Consider the following 23,865-nt stretch of genomic DNA (forward strand, 5'->3'; position numbering starts at 1 on the left):
TGTCATTTCCTCCTTTTCCTATTCCCGTCACGAATTACATACGATAACAAAAGTTATTGATAAGCCTGATATTACACTCTCGTCTGTTTGTTAAGGAAACAATGTGTTAACTGAAACTTAGAAAAATTTGGAGAAAACTGCGGCATGATGCACAATTTTGTCTTATTTTGTCCGCCACTGCAACTGTATAAGCATCTTCTGGATGCTTTATCGCTTACTAAACAAAGCTGTGAAAAGATGCGGTTCCTTCCCTGGATATTACTCCTCTTCTCTATCGGTCCTATCTGGTGAGTGTCTTAAAATGACGAACAGTGTTCATTGTTGATCACTTTCTCTGATTAGTCGAGAAAGCTTGTGAATTTACCCACCATCGTTCTTTTTCGTTCTAGAGATGTGTTTTGTAGACATACCCTAGTTGCTCATGCCTAACTAAAATCGCTTGCATACTACTGAACCTATAAGATTACTCTACTACACATCTTTACGTAGTGATACTCCCAAATACCTGTATAGTATAGCTTCATTTGTGAAACATTAACCCTGTAGTCAAAGAAAACCAATAATTGGGTTCTGAGGAATTCATACGACACATTTGGCAGCATCGAAGATCGAGGAGTGGAAGTGACGTGGGGTTGCTAGGGGGCATAAGTTGCTTATCAGAACACACAATTTATTAACAACCGAATGATGAAGACAATTCCGGACAAATGACAAAATATTATAGTAAAATGTGTACAGTAATAATAAAATATTCACTGGATACCATTTATGGTAAATATGACTAATACATCTACAATGTATCCAATATATTAATCAGAGAACGGACAACGGCTGTTGTTCTAGAACAGCAAATGAAGGCACTCTAAATAATTGCAAATGAAGGAGAACAATTAGCTGTGTTATGAAGCGACGACCATTATTCACAAAACAACTATTAAAATAACCTAAGAAGAAAATAAGATATATGAGTACAACGGCCATTATTAGTGACACCAAAAATAGCAGAATTAAATTTGTCTAGGCCAAAGCACTCCCTGTAATACACTAGAAGGTAACTAAAAATGCACAAAGTTACGAGCAAAATTTATGAGTTAAGAGATCTACGAGTACCTTGTGATACCATAGTACAGCGGAATAAGTAATACTATGTCCTAGACTACTGAATCCACGGAAATGGCTATCCAGTTTGATGCACTCAAAATCCATCAGACAACATTAAACAGTTAAATAATAATAAACGTCAGCTGATACTAGTATTAATACATGGCCAACTGCTCATTTAAACTATGTAGCACTAGTGCTTGATCTACCTCCTGCCAGTAGATAGATTATCATATAGGACATAAATCTTTAAAAAACAAAGACAACCACATAATACAGTCCTTGCTGTTTGGGAAGCCCTGCATGACACACCATATGTGACACACACTGCTATTACCATACGTGCTCTCTAGGAACAATTTCTTGCTCAACTACGTTTTTGATGATGGGAAACTTCACTTGGCTCAAGTTATCTGCAGTGGTTTATGGTCAGGTAAGGAACTGTATCCCTCGCATATTCTGTACAGAACTTGACAGAGCCTCTTCTGGGAACGTAACTGAAAGATGGTTTGCACAAACACTTGTGGCACAAATAGCTTAATATGAAGGACTTATTTCAGTAGTGTTACAAGTGCATATTTGTTCATTCTGAGATACAGAGTTCTAAAGTTAAATGAGCCCTGAAAAATCTGCAGTTGAGATAGCTGAAATTTTCAACTATGTATACTTATTCAAGTATATATCACTTATTACTTACTTATGCAAGTATATATAAGTATGTATATTAAAGTATATATACTTTAATATTTCAGGTATCTCAACTGCAGATTTTTCAGCGCTCATTTAACTCTAGGACTCTGTATCTGAGAATGAACAAAAATGGACTCGTACCACTATTGAAATAAGCCTTTCATATATAGCCATATTTTCTTGAGGTTTTGGGACGTATGGTGTGAAAATACTTTGCTATTCCTGTTACTGAAAATCCAACGCTTTACTCTATTTGCATATCTATTGAAATCAGCCTATCCACAGAGCTACGAGCGTTATTAGGAAAGAAAGGAACGATCGGTCACGAAATGGAAAATACAGTTAAAATCTGATGTAGCTTTGCACAGATGCGTTGGGCACTGTGTCTAGTACGCCTGTCGATCGCATCGTGTCGCTCTTTTCACTTCTGAGCTCACAGCGAGAACGTAAAGATGGCTAGAAATCAGCGTCTCCCGCCAAGGATGAGGGACTGACGAAAGATTTCGCCTGGAGCTATGAAATCCACGCAACATAACTGTCAAACGGTTCGTTCTACACGACAATTATCGGATGCTCTCTGTAGGGGCAATGAAGATGCTCCTGCATAGTTTTCGATGGGAAGTGTTTGATCACTGACAATACAGCCTTTAATTGGCTACCACTGAGGTTCATCTCAGCGCAAATGAACCACTGGCTGTGAAGATAATATTTGGGCACAGACAACGAGCAGCAGTCCAGAGTAGAAAATTATCGAAACACTGGCGGCTGTCTTCCATAACGAGGGAATTGAAAAGTTGGTACAACGCTATTACAGATGTCTAGGTCTGAGAGGCGACTGTGTAGAGAAGTAGCTGGAAGGTGTACATAACCGATGCAAACAAAACAGTTTTGATTTTCACTGTGGTCTCCATTTTGCGACCCATCGTTCTTTACTTTGCGAATGTTGTTCTTGTTGTCGTTGTGGTCTTCAGTCCTGAGGCTGGTTTGATGCAGTTCACCATGCTACCCTATCCTGTGCAAGTTTCTTCATGTCCCAGAACCTACTGCAACCTACATCCTTCCGAATCTGCTTAGTGTATTCATCTCTTGGTCTCCCTCTACGATTTTTACCCACCACGCTGCTCTCCAATGCTAAATTTGTGATCCCTTGACGCCTCAGAACATGTCCTACCAACCGGTCTCTTCTTCTCGTCAAGTTGTGCCACAAACTCCACTTCTCCCCAATTCTATTCAATACCTCCACATTACTTATTTGACCTACCCATCTAATCTTCAGCATTCTTCTGTAGCACCACATGATTCAATTCTCATCCTGTCCAAACTATTTATCGTACATGTTTCACTTCCATACATGACTACACTCCTTATGAATACTTTCAGAAATGGATGTTAACAAATTTCTCTTCTTCAGAATCGTTTTCCTTGCCATTGCCAGAATACATTTATAACTTCTCTACTTAGACCATCATCAGTTATTTTGCTCCCCAAATAGCAAAACTCATTTACTACTCTAAGTGTCTCATTTCGTAATCTAATTCCCTCAGCATCACCGGACTTAATTCGACAACATTCCATTATTCTCGTTTTGCTTTTGTTGATGTTCATCTTATATCATCCTTTCAAGATACTGGCCATTCCGTTCGGCTGCTCTCCCAAGTCCTTTGCTGTCTCTGACAGAATTACAATGACATCGGCGAACCTCAAAGTTTTTATTTCTTCTCCATGCATTTTAATACCTAGTCCGAATTTCTCTTTTGTTTCCTTTACTGCTTGCTCAATATACAGATTGAATAACATTGAGGAGAGGCTACAACCCGGTCTCACTCCATTCCCAACCACCGCTTCCCTTTCATGCCCCTCGACTCTTATAAGTGCCATCTGGTTTCCGTACAAATTGTAAATAGCCTTTCGCTCCCTGTAATTTACCCTTGCCACCTTTAGAATTTGAAAGAGAGTATTCTACTCAACAGTGTCAAAAGCTTTCTCTAAGTCTACAAATGCTAGAAGTGTAGGTTTGCCTTTCCTTAATCTTTCTTCTAAGTTAACTTTCCGAATAGCCCTTGTAAAAACAACGAGACATCGATAGCAGTACCAACCTACTGGCAGCACGGAACTTAAGTAGGAGGCCAGTGGCAGCTGCCAGCTTTGGGCTACAGGAACGGAACACCCGATGTCCCGCGTGTTCTGTCCCTGTCGCTGCTGCTGCTCCTGCTGCTGCTGCCGCCGCCACTGCCTATTGATCGGAAACGGCGCGTGGCACACAGCCGCTGCGAGGCGCGGCTGCACACTTTTTGTGTGTGCGTGTGTGCTTGTGTGTGTGCGCCAGCCTCGCGAATGATTGATGAGCGCGCGCGTTCTTGCATCCGCCCTTCACTTGCCGTACTCCATTGCAGCGCGCCAGCCGTCGCGCATATGGAAAAAAGCCATGCAGGCCGCTCGGTTCCTGTACACTTTCTCCCGTTTCAGGTTGGCTTCTACTGGACTCCCACTGTATTGAATTTTGTTTTTCAGTAACGCAAGAGAGAATATTCTACAGGGCACTTTTTCCAAGGGTTAATTTCGTAAAGCTTGGAAACCCTTATGACCAATTATTATTCACAACTTTCTTTCAAACCTGTCTTGACTTTATTAAATTTTTTTCATATTTTCCTACCGCTTTCATCACTGCCTAACTACCATACCATCATCCCCTACAATATTTCCTACAGGTTATTTTGTACGCGTCTACAACTTATCCCCCTTTGTTTCCTCATTCAGAGTGAAGTTAATTCCGGAGGGCGTATCAGCTTCCTCCAGGCGCTTGCTTGTTTGTGCCTGCTCCAGTCTCTGGTGCAAAACCTGAACGCATTACTGTTCAACGTCATTTTTCAGTGGTCATTTTAATGTAAGGAATGAGATTCGAATGAGTTCGTTTCGAAATTTTTATCTCTGCTACAAACGGTAGTTACTCATTCAAGTTGTTTACGTTAAATATCGTCCTTTGCTACTGTAGTAAAAGTGTTATTAGAATCAAAAACCGGTCGCTTCATTCAAAGTGAGTTTCAGTGGTCAAAATATTTTGCTGTCCTTCCATATATATGTGTTGGACTTTAATCCACAGCACTTTCACTAACACATATTTACGTTTTTGATATAAATGAAATGGCGAGATGATAGTGACTCTTCACAACACAAAAGCGTAAATATACCCCAAAAGTTGGGGCCAGGCCACCTTTCGTGAAAATAGTAAGAGGCAGGGTCGGGGTGAATATGAATATAAATAAAGGGGGAGATTCTTTTTGGGTGACCTACGAGACCAGTCAGCCATCTTAGTATCCGTCAACTTGGACTCAGGTCACATTTTCTTAATGGGATGGCGCGAAGAGTCATCATACTTGTTTTAAGGGTAGTATTTGAAGACAAAATCATTGATGAAGACGGTTTAGCAATATGTTTGATAGGAAGAAGTAATGCATGATTTGTTACAAGTCACCCAAAAAGTTTCCCCTTACTCCCTTTGCTTATACACATACCCTCCATGTCTCTGCCTATTGCTATTATCGTCTTATTTAGCCCGGTTCAGTCCTCTGGCACACGGTGTAGTGTGAAACTGCTACAGGGCGTCCCAAAATTCTGGACTGGGCTAAATATCGTGAAAACAGTAAGGGGCGTTTAACCTATATTACTGGTCTTTAGGCAGCTGATGAAAGAAATGGCGGAGAAGCAGAGAAGACAAAATGGATAGCTAAGGAGTTGACAGTCACTTAATCCAGATCGAAATCACACCCCGAATGACAACTTCAAATATCACAAATAAATTTTTGTTTAACTTTATTTAGCGTTTCTTCTTGACAAATATCAAAATATGAAAATATGAGTATGTGAGAAAACTCTACCAACACACTGACAAAACGTAAAGTTACAAGTTTTCGTGAAGATAATGTGGAGTTGTTTTTTATTTTATTTTATTTTATTTTTTATTTTATTTATTTATCTTTTTTTTGCCTAGAGAAAGCTACAGAGTAATTTTTGAGTTGTTTCACTATAACACAGTCCTCTCCTCAAGGAAACGTACTACGTATTAGCAGAAACGAGTCAGAGAGTGCAAACCATAATTGTACGTTAAAGTCGCTATCTTTCAGTGGCTGTGACGAAACCAACGGACTGTTGGTACCTCCCTTGCTGATACGTCATGCCATATGTTTGGTGAATGTGCGGAATTAGCTGCTGCATCAGTTACGGTGAGATGCCTGTGTCGTTCGGGAGTGTTTCTTTTGCCGGTGACGTCCACAGTGAAATTCACGCCACGCCTTAATTTCAAATCTTCTCGATTGATGCAGTCGTGGTTTCTTCTTATCCGCAAAGTGGCAAACCCTACACTTTGACATTTGTGAGTGTTCAGATAGTGTGAAGACCTTGCAGAGCACGTATATTGAAATCCTTTAACGTGTGTCTTAGAATTTAAGGGTTTTCGTACGTTAAGCTGCCCATTTCATTCTACATGGAAAGAGGACGTTTACAAGCGGAACCAGTACGTTTAAAGACTGATAATGACGAGTGAATTCATTGAAAGTTGCTTCCATAAAAATTATTCAATCGTATTTTCCTTTACGAACACTCATTTATTTAACAAATCGAGACAACATTTGCTGCTGGCTTGTCTGGGATTTAATAGAAAGCTGCTAATGAATTATTGTGCCTTTCTTGTGTTTGTTCCATTAATTTTTTCAGAACGCGACTTCATTATTCTGTTATGACTGAAAGATTACAGACTCAATCAGTGACACATGTCTATTCACAAGCCGCGAAAATGCGATTCCAATTCAAAAGCCAAAATTCGTTCCGATAAACAGTGTCCACCTAGTCCAACGAAACGGAGGCCGTGAATGATAGAATACACCAAAATGCTAGCCCAGTATTCGGAGCATAGTCGTAATTCTCGATCGATGGTGAGACAACAGCGTAGCAAAACAAAGCGAAATGTATTGGCTGTAGCGACCTGCATTCTAGTTTAATAAGACCCCACGGACTGTTTGCGGGGCACGTTATTGCAGCTGTAGAGAGTACAACTGACTAAATCCGGAAGAAACCAAAGATTTGAAACTTTAGTTAGGAATCGGTATAAATAACGATGAGAAATCAATCGTCATTCAGCCTGAATTCGTTGCCACGTAACCACCAGAGGGCGCGTATACGACCTTTAACTCGTTTATGGCTGAGCTGAACAAGAGATTTACACTCAAGCTCTCTTGTTTTAAAACATTATAGATGTATGCATTAATCATGAAGCAATTTAATTTAGCACAGACACGTCACTGAAATAAACAAGCAAATTAATAAGTGAACTGAAGAAAAAATCTTCACGAATATGATCCCATAGAATATAATATTATAATACTTTATACTGTTCGTTTATTCCAATCACATACAAGTTTAATCTCAATGGCGGCCTCACAGGTTATTACTGAACAAAACATAAGAAACTAACAAAATAAATTCAGCAGGGCAAAGAGATCTTTCGTAGGCAATGACAAACGTATGCTAAATAAAAGGAGCCAAAATCCAGAAGTCCAACCATTGTGAACACGTCTTTACACAATGACAAGTTTTATCAGGTTGAAATGTTTAATCCCTGGTATATCGACTATGATTCTATGCCCACTAGCACGCAGTCCCATAATATTTTCAAGTCCTGACTTGTTTCGCAACGAAGTGTTACAAATTCCAGAACAGGTGTCCGTCGAAACATTTCTACGGTTCTAATAATATTTTAGCCTAAACAACTCTCTGACCGCAAGAACATTATCAAAACCGACTTCATAGAACAAGAGTGGAAGCCCAGAGACGATGAACACATTCCTATTTAAAAACTTCATTGTGACCCACTGCCTGAATCAGAAGAACAGCTTCCAACATAACCACCATCCGTAAGATCAAACGTATTATAACATTTTTCATTTCAAACATTTTTGACTTTTATTCCTGGCTAATTAGCAGTCTGGTATTACATTATCCGAAATTATACAGCTGAACCACATGCTTCATTTAAAAACAAGACGGCTGGAGTGGCCGAGCCGTTCTACGCGCTTTAGTCTGAAACCGCACGGCCGATACGGTCGCAGGTTCGAAACCTGCCTCGGGCATTGATGTGTGTGATGTCCATAGGTTGGTTAAGTTTAAGTAGTTCTAAGTTCTAGGGAACTGATGATCTCAGCAGTTAAGTCCCATAGCGCTCAGAGCCATTTGAACCATTAGAGCCATTTAAAACCAATTCGCAACAAACAGAACCGCAGGAACCTAGTAAAGTGGACTTTAATCACCATGGTGTGCGACGCTTTCTACTTAAAATCACAACTTTACAAAAATTATGTTTCTAAATAGTTACAGTTTCGTGCAAAACTGAAGGAAGAAGGTTAACATGATTATCACTGCCACGTACAATAATTCGATGAAAGTACAATTGTATATAGAAAGAAGTGCAACAGTGTAGTACAGAAAGTATCTGAGAGAAATCTGCCATGATATGACACTTTTATTCAAAGACAATAATTGCACTGAAGTTACTGTGCTTAATTATGGGCCCCTGGACATAGAAAAACAGGGTACAATATTCCTAATCTTTCGCTGCTGTGAGCATCTATACTAGTCCTGCTATACCGTTTTGTGGCTGCTGTGCAAATGTAGACGAGCGCGGCTTTGGTTTTCTTGCAGTGCTATGGACAGCTGTGTGCGTCCTTACCCTCCGAATTGTCACTGCCGTGGACGAGCTAGTTCCAGGTCTCGGTGAATTAAAAAGTTTCGTGGATTTATCATACAACTTACGTGCCTCACTCCATGACATCATTTGCAGGAAACTTAATTTTGATATTCTGAAATAGGACAAATGACGGCTGTTATGATGACATGATTCGCGATGTACAAAGACGGAAGTGGAAGCGGCGCAGGCGTCATATATATATATATATATATATATATATATATATATATATATATATATATATGATTTAGTTCTCGAGTTATTGCCTTATATATATATATATATATATATATATATATATATATATCTCGAGAACTGAAATGTTGTTCTGCTCTCAATTTTAAATAATGTTTCGCTATCTCATCTATATTTCATTTACAGCAAGGTATGAGCTACGTTTACGCCAAGTGATTTTTACCTCTGCAATATCATTAAGATTTCACTCAACATTTTACTTAGGCTGATGTAGCGCAGTAACTATAGTCTGTAGAGCAAAGAAATTCAGTCCTTCATCGAGCGAAGGTAGCATACTATACGAGTGGCAAAAACAAAAAAACAAAAAATCGTTGTCGCCTAATAGTTTTCTTAAAATCGAATGACAAGTTTTTCATAGCATCTGGCAAGCTGACATAGGCAGATGTCGGCCGGAAGTGTGCGACCGACCGTCGGATACAAACCGCAATAACTCGAGAACGAAATGAGATTGCGTTCTGTACTCAACTCTAAACAAAATTTAGATGTCTTGTCTACATTTAATTCCCTGCAATGTGTGAGCTAAACCCAACCATACGATAAGTTCAAATAATATGTCTATACCCCTCAAACTCTTTAAAATTTCGTCCGATGATCTGCCTCATTTGACGCAGGGCAGTAAGGATGAGGGATGTCGAAAATAAATTCACTTATTTAACGAGAGAATATATCGAACGGTAAAATGTGAAAAAATCAAATTTCAGTTTTCGAAGAATCGAATGATAAGTGTTCTATAACAGCCGGAACGGCCTCTTCCAGCACAGGTACCAGCATTTGGCGAGCAGTGCAACCATAACATAAGCCGCCCTCAGAACGGATTGTGAAGAGCTCTTAGATATCAGTGAAATGGTTAAAAGAATGTGACCATCAAGACGACAATGCATATTCTGCAACCCGTTCCCAAGCTCGTCACAGCTTCATAAGGAGTTCTTGTGGCATGATGTTGCATTCACTCGCCAGTTAACAGCTGCTGAAGGAACGTGCTGCCATACATCTTCCAAACACATCACACACCTGCTCAATGGAACTTATGCTGGGAATGGGCAGGTTACGCCATTCACTGAATAACTTCTTCTACGACTTGCGCGTTTTCGTTTATAAGAGTGACGACTGGCCCGAAAGCACCACTGAAAAGAAGCACGTGGGAAAATAGTACAGTATCAAAATAACATTTACTTGAGACTGAACCTTCTTATAAGAGTTGAACGTGAATGAACCCATTAATTTTAAACCTCCTCACAAAACAATACATGGACCACCAAGACGATCATTTTTAGCATTGCTGTCGTGTGCATTAAATACACTCAATTATGACCCGTACGTGGCTCGTGTTCCCGCCACCATCTATTTTACACCCTGTTTTTTTTCTTTTTTTTTTTGACGTACTTCCACCTTACTACGTTAATTTAAATTACTACTGTCACTGAGTTGCTGCTTTGCCTGATCGTGAGGGGCGTTAGCACCGCGTATTGATATATCCCCACGCGTAGTATCTTTGCTCGTCTGCTGTTGCTTCCCGGTCGTTGTCTGTCGTAAGCTAGTTCGGATTGGCAGTTCGTCTCGGGAGTTCGGATTGTGAGTTCGGGTCTGCCAGTCAGTTGGAACGCATCTGGAGCGCAGTTCGGATCTGCCAGTCGGGGAGTGGCAATGTGGCACTAGGGCAGTCGGACTGGAGCAGCAGTGAGGTCTGCATTCACATGGCTTGCCCGACCCACTGCCGCCATGCATTACTTGAGCCGGGCCACGGTCTTGGTGGATTGTCGGTCGGTCGCCCTACCGGATGACGCGTTTTTGGCTCGCCGATTGTTCATGAGTCGGCTATGTGTGTGTGCATCGACTCCCGATTTATCTCGTATGTGTTTAGTTACTGTTGCGTATCGGTCAGGTCTTCGTGCAAGTGTTTGTCAAGTTGTGTGAGTAGTTGGCGTTATTTCCTTTGACTGGTTATTTTAAAAGCTGTCGGTGTACTGCCTCTGAGAGGTAGGTCGTCTCATCGCGCGACGTGATCTGGCTCTGCTAGCGCTTCTGGGCCAGTTATGGAACTTGGGTCGGTCTTTTCCTGGTGCAGGGACTTCGTTTTGCCAGTGTGCGTATTTCCTCTGCGTGGTTGTATCCGAGCCAGTATTTCCGCCGTCGTCTGTTTGCAAGTCAGTGCGAGGCGCACCAGCAGTGCAGTCGCGATGGAGCAGCAGTCGGGGACGGACCAGCAGGCAGTCGGTCGGTTGCTGAGGACCAGGGAAGAAGTCTCCGCGCGGTGCAGTCGCTGGGTCCGTTGCCGGCCCCTGGGCAGTGTCGGAGCGTGTGTTGTGATGTCCGATCGCTACGAGCGTGTTTGTTCACCGACCCAGGAGGTCAAAGTTGAGTAGTACTTTAATCTGCCCAAGCCACGTCCATTTATGTTGTGTGCTCCGTAACTTTCGTGTGTTTGAGTTCCCGTCTACCGATTAGTGGCAATTAAGTCGTTGTGTCGGTCGGTCCATGGCTGTCTCCTGGCTGTGTTCAGACGGATCAAGTATAGTTGGGCTCACCACCTGTCTCGCCTAAGTGAACCAGGGCTGACCGACCTCCCTGGAGGCTTTCTGAGTGCCACTGGGGCTTATTTATCTGTTGGCAGTTACCTTAAATTTTAGGCTGATGGTTATTTCTTTTGTTTTCTTGAGAATTTTCCAGCTTAAACATGGCGGCCTTCTGCCTTTAAGAGATTATGGTAATACATTTTAAAATTTTGAAATTTAGTTGTGGCTCTCAGCAACTGATATTGCACTTTGCATATCTTGCCTGTTTTTAAATTACTTTACTACCATCTTAATTGGATTTTTATCTTGTTGATTTTTAAGATTTCTTGTTGGCCTTCAGCCGCGAAAGAGTTGCATTCGGTAAACATCCGGCTGTGTGCCGCTTTGCTTGTAGAAATTATTAAATTACTATAAATGACAATTAGAAGGAGAAACTGACCTCAACATTTGGCCCCTTTCCACAATCCTGTTACCTGATCGTGCCAGCGAGTTTATCGGGCATTTCAAACGGTAATAGTTGGGTACACATAATGCACCCAGGAACTTTGTCAGAGGTGTCACTTTGGTGGTCCTAGTGTTATGGTGTGGAGAAGCATAATGCTGCACGATCCTTTTTTCTTTTATTGTTTCGAGTCATCAGTCTTCTGACTGCTTTGATGCGGCCCGCCACGAATCCCGACGTATTCAAAACTCTTTCTCCACAGCATTTGGTCTCTGCAACTCCCTCTAGTACCAGGGAAGTTAATCCCTGATACCTTAACAGATGTCCTATCAATCTATCCATTCTCCTCGTCAGTGTTTTCCACATTTTTCTTTTCGATTCTACACAGAACCTCCCCATTCCTCACCGTATCTGTCCACCTAGTTATCAACATTCGTCAGTAGCACCACATCTCAAAAGCTTTGAATCTCTTCTGTTCCACTTTTCCTAAAGTCCATGTTTCACTGCCATACAATACTGTCTCCAAACCTACATTCTCAGAAACTTCTTCCTCAAATGCAGGCCCTTAATTGATACTAGTAGACTTCTCTAGGCAAGGAATGACCTTTCTGCCATTACTAACGTGATTTTGATGTCCTTCTTGCTCTGTCCGTCATATATTATTTTTCTGCCTAGGTAGCTGAGTTTCTTCACGTCACCAACTTTGTGACCATCAATTCTGATGTTAAGTTTCTCGCTGTTCTCATTTCTGCTAATTCACATTCTTTTAGTCTTTCTTCAGTTGTCTCATTCCATGTTACATACTCATTACACTGTTCATTCCATCAGGAGAGTATGTTATTTTTCGTCACTTTCGCTGAGGATAGCAATGCTATCAGCGACTCGTATCATTGATACCCTTTTACTTGAATTTTCATTCCACCCCTTAACCTTCCTTTTATTTCCATCATTGCGTCTTCCATGCACAGTTGAACAGTAAGGGCGAAAGAGTAAATCCTTGTCTTACATCCTCTATAGTCCGAACACTTCGTTCTTGGTCATCCATTCTTATCTTTTCTCTTCTGCATATGGTGTATAGCATGACTATCACTACAGCTTACCTCCATGTTCCTCAGAATTTCGAATATCTTGCACCATTTTACATTGTCCAACGCTCTTTCCTGCTCGACAAATCCTATGAAAGTGTATTGATTTTTCTGTAGTTCTTTTCAGGTTTCAACGGTAACGTCAGAAATGCCTCTTTGTTGCCTTTTCTTTTGACAAAGCCAAATTTATCGTCATCTAACACTTCTTCAGATTGATTTTACATTCTTCGTTATAATACCCTTGTCAGCAACTTGGATCAATGAGCTGTTAAGCTGACTGAGCGACAGCTCTCCCACTTGTCAGCTCTTGTAGTAGCCGAAATTATGTGGATGATATTTTTACAATAGCCACATGGTATGCCGCCAGACTTATACATTCTTCCCACCAAAGTGAACAGTCGTTATGTTGCCACTTCCTCCAATGACTTTAGAGTTTCTGATTGAATGTTGTCTATCCCTTCTGCCTTATTTGATCATTAGCCGTCCAATGCTCGTAATTTGTGATTGTAATACTGTATTCCCTAGCTCTTCTAAATCGACTCCTGTTTCTTCTATCATATCAGACATACCTTCCACCTCGTAGACTCCTTCAATGTACTATTTTTACCTATCCTCTCTCTCTTCTGCATTTTAGAGTAGAACTGCCGTTGCACTCTTAACAGTGTTACCATCCTTGTTTTCAATTTTTCCGAACGTTGTTTAGATTTTTCTTCATGCTGAGTCACTCCTTCCCACAAACATTTTTTTTTTCCATTCCTTCACATATTTCACGCAGACACTTCGTCTTAGCTTCCTTGCATTTATTATTTATTTCACTCTTCCGTGACTTTCTGTATTCCTGACCTTCAAATATTCGACGACGGTACTCTCATTGCTCTGCGTTATTGTAACACTGCACCCCTTTCCCTTGTGCGTTTGATCAGGGGCGTATTCTGCCTGATGCATTCGGTCCTGACTTATTGCTGAGGAGGACAGTGTATCACCGAATCAAATAGCATAGTTGGAGGAGGTAAATTTTCTGTGAAATTTTCTGTTAAATTCCATAGAACACGTGTGGGATGATTTTGGCGAGAGGTTGGAACACGTAATGAAAACACGGTCGTCGTTGAACTTGATCGTATCTGTGGTCCAGTTTTTGTGATGAGAGGACGCATAATGTTGAAGCGTGTTCACATGCGTCAACAACCATCCAGCAGTTGTCAGTGGTGCTGATAGAGGAATGAACAACCTATCGGAATAACACCTTACCTTACCAGCATGGAGCATGTGAGCACATGGCACAGCACCCACTGCCTTCAGTGGTGATCACACACCCTATTAAGAACCCTCTCCTGCCTATTATAATGTCCAGAGTCAATATTACATCGTTGGTGCCCTCAATGTAATGAGTGTCCGTAAATAAAAAATATCATTCCTGTTCTTCTCATTGGGTAACTCTTCAATTAAGTTCTGAATAATACTGCAGCAGTTCTTCCTATGTATGAAAGAAATTTCATCGAGATAAGTTACTTGGCTGTGACTTATCAAGCGAAAGTAACTTTCGTCCATAAGCTTTGCAAGACAGTTTATTTTAAAACATAGATGATACTGGTAGAATGGGATGAACTTCTCAGGCTGGCGATGTACATGTGGGGATAGTTTTGACTCTATTTCATGAATTTTTCTTTTTATAACCATTTGGATATTTGTTTAACCATAATAGAAACATGGTCATTCAATAACAGGCATTAATAGTTACACTATGTAATCAAAAGTATGCGGACCCCCCTAAAACATGGGTTTTTCATATTAGATGCATTGTGCCGCCACCTACTCCCAGGTACTCCATATCAGCGACTTCAGTATTCATTAGACATCAGGAGAGAGCAGAATGGGTCTCTCTGCATAACTCACGGACTTCGCACGTGGTCAGGTGATTGGGGGTCACTTGTGACATACGTCTGTACACGAGATTTCTACACTCCTTAACATCCCTAGTTCCACAGTTTACGTTGTGATAGTGAAGTGGAAACGTGAAGGGATACGTACAGCACAAAAGCGTACAGGCCGACCTCGTCTGTTGACTGCCAGAGAAAACCAACAATTGAAGTGTCTCACAACGAGTAAAAGGCAGACATGTATACAGACCATCACACAGGAATATCAAACTGCATCATGATCCACTGCAAGTACTATGACGGTTAGGCGCGAGGTGAGAAAACTTGGATTTCATGATCGAGCGGCTGTTCATAAGCCACACATCACGGCGAGAAATACCAAACGACGCCTCGCTTGGTGTAAGGAGCGTAATCATTGGACGATTGAACCATGGAACGTTCTGTGGAGTGACGAATCATGTAAATCATGTGGCGATCTGATGGCAGGGTGTGGGCATGACGAATGCCCGATAAACGTCATCTGCCGTCGTGTGTAGTGCCAACAGTAAAACTCGGAGGTGTTGGTATTATGGTGTGGTCTTGTTTTTGATGGTGGGTGCTTGCACCCCTTGTTCTTTTGGCGTGGCTCTATCACAAAACAGGTCTACATTGATGTTTTAAGCACCTCCTTGCTTCCCACTGTTGAAGAGCGATTCGGGGATGGCGATTGCATCTTTCAACACATCGAGCACCTGTTCATAATGGACGGCCTGTGGCGGAGTGGTTACACGACAATAACATCCCTTAATAGACTGGCCTGCACGGAGTCCGGAACTGAATCCTATAGAACACCTTTGGTATGTTTTGGAACGCCGACTTCGTGCCAGGCCTTACCGACCGATATCGGTAATTTTCCTGAGTGCAGCACTCCCTAAAGAATGGGCTGCTGTCCCCCAAGCAACCTTCCAGCACCTGATTAAAGGTGTGCCTGCGAGAGTGAATGCTGTCATCAAGGCTAAGTGTGGACCAACACTATATTGAACTCCTGCACTACCGGTGGAGGCGCCAAGAATGTATAAGTAATTTTCGGGCAGGTCTCCAGATACGTTAGATCACATAGTGTATGTAACAGACTTTCATAACCATATATAAGGCGGATCTGCATAATTTTTCAATGATTTTATAAAAGGTTTCTATTGCAAAAGTTAATAACATCATTAATAAGGAATTTGCATACACAAATCAACCAGAATATTATGAGAACCAATCTGCTGTCGAAATAAACCCGTCCAGGCAATAGAAGCATAACTGGCGAGGAATGACTGCTAGTCTTACACACGAGCAGTGCATGTACTATCAGTGAGCGTGATGTCCATGTGTAGAATGGGGAAGGCGTGCGATCTATGTGAGTTTGGCCTAGAGCTGATTGTGATGGTCCCTAGGCTCGGCACGAGCATTACAGAAACGCCTTGTCGGGTGCTCGAGGAGTACTGTGGCGAGTGTCTTCAACAAGTTGCGAAACCGACATCCAGATATTGTGGGGTTGGGTGACCACCCCTTATTACAGATGTTAGACGTCGTAGCCTGGGCAGGCTGGTAGAACAGGAGAGGAGGCTAACTGTGGCGGAACTATCATCATACTTTAATGCCGGTCAGAGTACATGTGCGTATGAACGCACACTGCATCGAACACTCCTAACGGTAGGCCTCTGCAGCCGATGAGCCACGCGTTTGCCAACGTTAATCTCACGACATCAGCAACTAGGTCGGACATGGGTACATGAGCATTGTCAATGGACGTTGGCGCTGTTACAGAGGGATAAATAGTCTGATGAATCTATAACCTACCCCTCACTTATCGATCTAAATGACAGTGAAAAATTGAACCGCGTGTACCTAATGGAAATTTGGGAAAAAGCAATCGTCACCGAAGTTAATCTGTCGGTAAAGAGGGAGGAAAGGGTTACATCCAAATGAAAGGAAAAATGCTAATGAAACAGGTGGAAATTAATTTTGAAAAGGGGTAAAGTTAATAAAGAAAGTAAATGTGCGGCCGTTACGTTAACAATTAACTAGCGGTAATTAGATATTTAAGATTTGGGGGAAATTACAGTCGCCAGTCCTAAGGACAATTACTATAGTTACTGAAAAAGAAAGGTTATTACACATATAATTAGCACTAGAAGCGTGGCAACTGAAGGTTGACACGTGCAGTGTCAAAACTGAAAGTCTGTCAGAAGTAATAAATTTCGCTACACTCTGACTTAATTTAGCAAAAGAATTAATAAAACAGGGAAATCGAAAGTTAATTTAGTGACTGAAGTTAATAGTGAGCTTTCTTTCTGAAGCACATCGAAATTCAGTAAAGTACGGTTAGTCTGGGACTACCTCAACAATCATTTCAATAGCTACTTGAATCTACGCAATTTAGAAATAAGAGATTTAACTTTGAACTTGAATTAAATGATTCTGAACAATTAACAATAATAAAATTTAGTACGTACCAAGCTGAGCTGCAGTCACAGGTAAGCTAAAATACGGTAACAAAACTCGCACTCTTAATTTGTGCTTGTGTAATCTAAATATTGTAGCCAACTATGAATACCTTAACTGAACTTTGAAATTAAAGCAGTGAAATCGAATGATTGAATTTCAACGACACTCGGGTTCATTCCGGAAAAGGAAGGGACCCTGCTTGGTAATGCAATTGGGACAATGAGCAACAAACGTCCATGCTAAGTTGCTGTAATTTTGTGATGCAACAATTTCAAAAGTTTGAAAAGCTGAGGTCTGCCATACAGTTCTATAACTTTACGTGCTTCCAGTCTTCCTTGTTGGTTGATTGAAGGTTTGAAACCGTCGATCGAGGAGGTGGCGACAGTCACTCATTGTCGGCCGTCGCTGTTGCAGAAGCTGGATGTTGGCGCGCCTTCTTCTCGACACGGTCACCAGGCGAAACGGGCTCTTGATGTGCGCCAGCTAATGCTTCCCGTCCGCGACACCATGTCAGAAACTATCATAGCAAGTCGAACGCAATTACATGCTGCCCAATCCCGAAAGCGCGGCAACTCGCGGGAGCGTCACACAACACACCTGCTCCACTGCACTACTCCCGCCAGACTCCCTGTGCTCACCCCGCGCTCCACGCGGCAGAGTTAACACTACCAAAGGTCCTAAACACTTTCGTTCTCCACACGACTTATCGATATATTCGTTCGATAGTATAGTTTTCCCTAGGCCAGACCCAGCGTATAAATACAACTAATATTCACAAAACAAACCAATTATACATCGACATAAATGCATATATATACAAACAGTAAAACAATTACAATATACAAAGACACAGAAATGTTATATCTTCAGGTAACAAAATAAGGAAAAAATTTGCAGTGCAATAGATGGAAATAGGATATGTATTTCCGGCGTTACAAATCCTACTTCGTCATGCCGATGGGAGGGCACCAATCCGTGGTCTTCCAGGTCCTTGACACCTATACTGAAGGGCTGAGACAAGCTGGCGACGTTTACATTACGAGCAGGGGAGCATTCGTATGGGAGTCCATAGGTTTAGTAGAGCATGTGCAAGGCCCCATGAAGGCGATGGGGTATCGTACACTGGTTGCAGACCATGTGCACCCCGTCATGACGATCATATTCCCAGACAGCAGAATGCAATGCGCCACGTCACAAGACCAGGAGTGTGATGGAGTGGTTCGAGGAGCACATTGGAAAGCTCCACTCCAGATGATGTGCTTGTCACCCTAAATAGCCAAATTTCAAGCCAATTAAAGACATCAGGGATGTGATTGAACATGGCGTCAGAACTCATCGTCCTCATCCCTGGAATATGCGGGAATTAGATGATTTGTGGCTGGAGATGTAGTGACAACTGTCTCCAACGACGTATCAACACCTCATTGCTTGTATACCATGACACGTGTTCAGTACCATCCGGGTCAAAGGCGGGCATACCAGCTATTAGGTAGGTGGTCTTAACTTTCTGTCTCATTAGTCTATACAGTAATAATTTTAGCCGGCTTCTCTTGCTATCGCAGTTTTGATGCTAACTTCAGACTTTTGTAGTCCAAAATCTCTAGATATCTTTGGCCATCTGAGCACGTTCCCACTACTGATCACACCCAAGTAACAAGTACACTATTCAGTGCCCGATGACTACCCGGCACAGCCACTACATGTTAATCTGATTACCTTAATATTGTGTTTTTGAATACTATGCTTAGCTACTCGCCGCTCATAATGTCACACGCACCAACTAATGCCAAATTAGCCTGCTGATTATAACACAAAGTAGCAGCAAATTAGCTACTCACATAATATCAGTTTCTTTGTTTGGCTACCTATAGTGCCAAACATTTCTAATAAATAGTAGCGCATCAGTTGCCGGCAAGAGTATTTTCAGGGAAACTCGTAAATTCACAAACATTCATGGAACTAAACTTACATCTACACAAATTAAACAATAAATCATTAACTACTGTCTTGCAGTTATGCAATATATATATAATCATTAATTTGAACACTTCATTAGGCACTGTCTAAAAGTGTGTGTTGTCCAGTTAGAGGCCACCTGTTTCATGTGTTGCAGTCCCTCCTCAATTGACTAGAAGAACAGCCAGCAGTGCTGTGCACCTATTACCTTTCAAGCTGTATCCTACGAGAACCTCAAATAAATGATTTAACACAGAAACCAAAAAGCTACTCCTCACTCATAAGTGTCCCAGTACATATCAATATTAACCTCCCTGAAATCCTAATTTAGACATAACATATCCATACTCCGATTCAGACCCAGCAATTAACTCTTTTCTGCATTCCATTCTCAAGCAGATAACTTCAAGTATTACTTTCATTACAGCGATATATATTGTGTCACACATCACGCATTCTGACTTAACTATAAACAATGAAATCTCCTAAAATAGTTACAGTTACAGAGAAATTTAATTCCTAAATAAATATACACTTGTGCATAACCAACAACACACTTCATACTTCTTGCATTCCAGTTTATTCTGCTTCTTGCTTCCTTGTCAAAATATTAGTGTAATCTCTTCCCAAAAGCATAAATAATCAGCTTCTGCAACAAACTTGTGCTTCCACTTCCATCTCTGAACAGTCTTGAAAATTAAGATTTCCTTCAGTGCAACTCATCGTTCCCTCACTCATCATTTCATTATTATTACAGCTATAATTACTTTCGTATCCCGCCTGGAAATCTGCGTGTGGGTCTGCTCCTGAAATCTGTAATATAGGCCGCATGTAGGAAGCGAGTAGCAGCCGGTGAACTAAAGCTTTCGGTACTGGAAGTAAAGTAAAAGTGGTTTTACTATAGTCCAACCTGAATTATACACTTGAATACATAGCTTGGTACAGGTGAGCACGTAGGTCGGAAGCTGTAGTCCACATAGAAAGTCTCAATAGCAATATAAGTTAAACCGATGGTTCTCAGCCATCAGCTCTTGATCAACTGGGGCGAAAGTAGGGCAGCGCTTGTTGATCTCCACAGCGTCAGCCAGAGGACGCTGTGGTGGACTTGGATCGTCCGATCTCGTAGTGCCAACCTACTAGTTTCCACCTATACTGTGGCATCGTAGCTATCGACACCACACACCTCTCCCCTAAAACGTCGCACCGTCATTGAGTAGGGCTTCCGACGGTGGGTGGAGGGACTCAGGGGTGGCGCAACTGAGTGGGCGGGCAGCAGAACTGCTGGGGCGTGCTGCCCATCCGCATGCCCAAATTGCTCGTGACGGGGCGAGGAAAACGCCCTGTTGAAAACCTGCCGGGACTCGCACCGCCACTGGATACGCTCGGATGAGAAGGCGGAACAGCAACCTCCATGGGCTACGGCGACGGCGGCTGCGGAATGACGGCAGCCTCAGCATCCATCGGTTCCAGCACCGTGGAGGAACACGGCGGCGGTGACCAGAGGTGGGGCCGTGGCCGCGGCGAGAGCTGCCCGCTCGGCGCAAGAGACCGGACCGGCGGCGGCGCAGGCAGGAGCGCCAATGACGGAGGCGTGAGAGACGGAGGCGCCGACGGTGGAGACGCGGGCTGTGGCGGCGGAAGCCGCGAAGCATCCAATTTTGCCGGAAAAGAACCAGCGGCAGAAAACCGAGGACGGCACAAACGGATCTGGTTCCATTGTCGCTTGACAGTGATGGAGGGACCAGAAATGACAAATAAGGCACAGCCAAGCTGGCGAAGAATGCGCCCCTGATCCCAGCGCTGTCTGCCAGACAAAACGCGACAGAACGCGAAAGTATGCGGCGCCAAGCCAGAACGAGACGAAATGGCAGGGGCGGGTAGCGGAGGGCGCAATAGCCGCAAGAGCGACCGCTGGGGAACGGGTGCCACGCGGATGGGAGCGATAGGAAGCAAGCAAAGTCCAGACGTGCACTGGCTATAGTGTGTGGCGTGCAACTTGCTCAGCTGCGACTTAAATGTACGCACAAAGAGTTCAGCCTCGCCGTTCGACTGGGGGTGGAACGGGGCTGTGCTCAGATGGCGAATTAGGAGCACAGAACGCTTCAAACTCGGAAGACACAAATTGGGGACCATTGTCGGAGACAATAACTTCAAGAAGACCCTCAATGCAAAAAATAGATGTCCAAGTCCGAATACCACTGACACATGTAGTAGAAGACATAGGCAGAACAAAAGGAAAGTTGCTCTACACGTCAATAACTATCAACCAGCGGGTGTCCCCGAAAGTGGCCGCAAAATCCATATGAACGCGCTGCCAAGATGCAGTAGGAGTCGGACATCCAAGAAAGCGCTGGCATGGAGCAGATAGATGCTCCGCGCAAGAGAGACAATTAGCAAGCAAATTCTCAGTTGGTTTATAAATACCGACGCAAGTGCAGTGACGACCCGCTACTTGCTTCGCCACACTATACCCCAATGACCACCGTGCAGTAATCTGAGTATTTCCGAGTGCAACGAACGAGGTACAACCACACGAGACTGATCATTGTCAGTTCGTAACAAAATAGCACCGTGGTTTACCGACAATTTGTGACGTTGCGCAAGGTAACGTCGAACAAGGGGAACACGAATCTGTGTAGCAGATGGTGGACATTGAATACGAATATACTGCAAAAGAATCGGCAAAGAAGCATCGGCTGCTGTCGCGGAAGCAATGCGACGAACATCCACCGCAAAACTATCAGCTACTTCTTTATCCTGCGAATCAATAAACATGCATGATGACAAGTCGGAAGAATCAAACTCGTCGTCAGAACCGATAGGGAGGCGAGACAAAGCATCCGCATTGCCGTGCAGGGCCATAGGTTTAAACAGAAAATTTCGTAATTGTAGTTAGACAAAAACAAAGAACAACGTTGCAACTTTTGTGCAGTACGGGCTGGAACTGGCTTTGACAGGTGAAACAAGGACGTCAAAGGCTTATGGTCGGTGACCAAAATGAACTTGCGACTGTAGAAAAAATTATGAAACTTTGTCACTCGATATACAATAGCTAAAGGATCTTCCTCCATTTCAGAATAGTTTTGCTGGGCAACTTCGACACAAAAGTGATCGGGCGATCGACAGAATTAATGCAGTGCGAGAGAACCGCTCCGATGCCCTGAGAAGACGCGTTGAGCGCCAAAACAATTGGTTTCGAGGGATCGAAAGGAAACAAACAGCTATCACGAAAAAAAGCAGATTTGAGCTTGAGGAAAGTAGCGTAACATGCCGAAGACCAAACAAAAGAAACGTTCGTACGCCTAAGGGGATACAATGGCGCTGCATTCTGCGCTGCATTTGGAATAAACCGAACATAATACGTAATTTTGCCCAACACAGATTGAAGTTCTTTCAAGTTCCTGGGTTCCGTCAAGTCTCTAATCGCACGGAGATGTGACGGCGACGGGTGGATACCATGTCCGCTAATCATATGTTCTAAGTACTGAATCACAATTTGAAAAAAATTGCACTTGTCTCTGTTACACTTGAGTCTTGCCTGCAAAAGTACTGTAAATAAAGCACACAAATTCTGCATATGTTCGTCAGGGGTGCGACCTGATACGACAATAACGTCCAGATAATTGGAAAAAAGTGGTTCAAATGGCTCTGAGCGCTATGGGACTCAACTGCTGAGGTCATTAGTCCCCTAGAACTCAGAACTAGTTAAACCTAACTAACCTAAGGACATCACAAACATCCATGCCTGAGGCAGGATTCGAACCTGCGACCGTAGCGGTCTTGCGGTTCCAGACTGCAGCGCCTTTAACCGCACGGCCACTTCGGCCAGCAGATAATTGGAAGTGCCAGGGACAGTGGGACACAACTGCTGCAAGTAAGACTGAAAAATAGCAGGAACCGAAGCACAACCGAACGGAAGGCGGAGAAACTTGATCAATCCAAGGTGGGTGTTGATCACAAAATAGCGCTGCGACTGTTTGTCGAGCGGAATTTGAAAGTATGCGTCCCGCAAGTCTATCGTGGAAAAAAAAATTCCGCGCACCAAGCTTATAAAAATTTCTTCAGGTTGCGGTAAGGGAAATGTAGCTACCACTGTCTACCACTGTCTGGGGATTTACCGTAGACTTAAAGTCTAGACAAATACGTAGACGACCGTTTGGGTTTTACACACACACTATAGGCGAAGCCCACGGCGTTTCAGAAACAGTTTCAATGACACAACTGTCTTGCAAATGTTGAAGTTCACCAACTACGGTTTAGTGCAGTGCGTGTGGTACCGGGCATGCCGGTAAATAGGAATGCCATTGTCTGTAACTACAACATGCGCTACAAAGTCTACGGCACAACCAAGACCAACAGAAGAGAGTTCAGCAAAATCATCGCATAGTGCCGCAACGCAGTCTGCATCGTAACTAGCGTTGATGCAAAGTACATTGTCCTGAATTGCGCGGCCAAAAACTTCAAATGCGTCCATGGGAAAAATGTTAGGAGCATGACTAGAGTGGAGCACATGAAAAGACATTGATTTTGTTGTTCCAATTTACGTGGCTTGCAAACTACACACGATGAGCACTGAGATTTCCTGGCCAGTAAATGCAGTCAGCGTGGAATGTGAACGACGAAGCGGGGGCGAACCAAGCAGGTCATATGTTGATCTGTTCAGTGAAGAAACTGATGCTCCAGTGGCCAGCTGCAGTCGAACAGAATGTCCACAAATACTAAAATTCACAAAAAG

The sequence above is a fragment of the Schistocerca cancellata genome, chromosome 6, assembly GCF_023864275.1.
Source record: "Schistocerca cancellata isolate TAMUIC-IGC-003103 chromosome 6, iqSchCanc2.1, whole genome shotgun sequence".
NCBI lineage: Eukaryota > Metazoa > Arthropoda > Insecta > Orthoptera > Acrididae > Schistocerca > Schistocerca cancellata.